General features: G+C 32.0%; 1 pseudogene; it reads right to left on the bottom strand.

Annotated features, from left to right (window-relative positions):
- Positions 1 to 262: 262 nt before the first annotated feature.
- Positions 263 to 1,366, bottom strand: LOC149241288 (mannosylglycoprotein endo-beta-mannosidase pseudogene; annotated as a pseudogene).
- Between the last annotated feature and the right edge of the window lie 823 nt (positions 1,367 to 2,189).

Below are 2,189 nucleotides of genomic sequence, written 5' to 3'. Positions count from 1 at the left end.
ATGAGCTTGTGAATCTATAGGACAAATCAAGACCAGTATAGAAATCCTTGCCCATGTCTTTCATTTTTAGTGCGATAAAGAAAATGGCAGACAAATGGTTTGATTTTTCATAGTACCTAAACAAGAACAAGACCTTCCTAGGAACAAGGTGTGCCCAAGCGTGGATCCACCATTTCTCCACTTGTATTGCCTCATTCATGTGGAATGGGCTTAAATGGGATGCATTCCTCTTCAAAACATTATCACATACACCTTAAATTTATTAATAATAATAATACTTTTTAATGTAGCCACTTGGGAGCTTCTGAAACATTGTTTCTCTGATAGTGGTTACAAGTGGCATACCTATAGAACTCACCTCAGGATTAGACCAATATTGATAAGAGTGATCCTTGAAAACTTATTCTGGAATTTGGATTTCATATGGGCCATTTGTTGATTATCCATTTCCCTTGGAAAATCCATCCCATAAAGGTCATTTTATGTATGCACAGGTTTCATCAAGGTATCGACTAGGATCTTTAGAAGATTTGGGCCATGTATGTGAATTCATTAAATTTGTTCCAATCTTAGGGGACTTGAAAGAAGGATGAAGCTACAAGTCATTCTTTAGAGATGCATTGATGTTATCTGGTGGCTTATTCTCATTACCTCCAACACATAGTGTCAAGCTTGCATGGTTGCGTAAAATCTCGACTTTGTCCCTTGCACATATAAGAAAAAGTTCATGATCTAATGGCCCATTTGGGTTTAAAATAGGAATGCCATGCCCATCAACATCTCCAGTAATATAGAACTCTTGCTAGACCAACAAGCAATATAGATCATAATAGTGATAGAATTCTCATTGCTTTGCTAATCCCCCACCCCAATAATGAATCATATTAAAATTCATATTAGCATGGAACTTGATATTTGGTTTGTAACACTTTTTTGAAAGATGCAGCAAACCATCATACATTATCTAGTTCCTTCCACGAATGAAAAAAGGTTCCCCACTCACTTTGAATAATCTTCCACAAGTTGTGGGATTTATGTATCTCTCAATTTTCTAAAATCCAAGTTGATGAATCCAAGAATCTGATTCTCCATAATGTCTTACATCCACAATGATATACAGTTTGTATAGTTCTTGTTTTCCCATGCCATTTGGCCACCATAAACGTGGTATTGATAACTCCTTTGTCTTCATTTGCTCAATCAAACACGCCCCATCCACTAGTTCAAGAGCCACTTGGACCCTTAGGGTACATTTTGTAGCGAACAAACTAAAATTGGTAAATTTTGTTATCGTATGAAAGTATACCCTCTTTAAATCATCAAAAAATGATGAAACTAGATGTGGATAAGAGATTTTCACTAGCATATAAAATGTAAGTTGGTAGTAGTGTTACCACACTTTTTCTTTGTCTATGCATTGACTCATTTTCATTTTCATATTTCAACCAGTGGCGCTTAAATATGAAAATATTTTATCCTCTAAAAAATATTTTAAAATGTGAAATCAATGGAATATATAAATATCTATAAAATTGTAATTGAAAATATGCTTTATACAGCAATATTTTATATGTATATTAAAAATATAGAGTCATAAAGGTGGGGAGTTTGGATCTTAAACACATTATAAGAGTTAACACATTATAATATTTAAAATTGGGAATATTTGTTTCTATACTAGCTTAGATCCATCTTAACTCAAGATCTACCAAGTGTTAAAAAGGATCAAATTTCTTGAGGTGCAAACTTCGTTTAGAGTGAAAAGAGATTTGAACCCTCTAGATACTTGGTAAATCCAGAGCTAAAATGGATCTAGGCTAGCTTAATATATATATATATATATATATATATATATATATATATATATATATATATATATATATATATATATATATATATATATATATATATATATATATATATATACACACACACACACACACACACATCAAAACTGGGAGCCCCGACAATAACTTGACTACTTTACCTCAATTTTATTTTAATTATTTATTTTATTTTATTTTCTTACAACATATTTTCCATAATAGGTTGGAGAGCCCCCTCTCGGCGCAACAATTCAGAATTATCTAGTAATGTATAAAGTTTCTAGTAACTTGTTAACAAAAATAAAATTTACATTCGGGTACTAGATTAATTTTTGAATTTTGTTGTTGATAAGTCCTTGTCCT

The sequence above is a fragment of the Pinus tabuliformis genome, chromosome 8 (genome assembly GCF_031772625.1).
Source record: "Pinus tabuliformis cultivar Carrire ecotype Pingquan chromosome 8, CPIR1, whole genome shotgun sequence".
NCBI classification, from domain to species: domain Eukaryota; kingdom Viridiplantae; phylum Streptophyta; class Pinopsida; order Pinales; family Pinaceae; genus Pinus; species Pinus tabuliformis.
The sequence above is the reverse complement of the archived record's forward strand: the minus strand, read 5'-3'. Positions and strand labels throughout refer to the sequence as shown.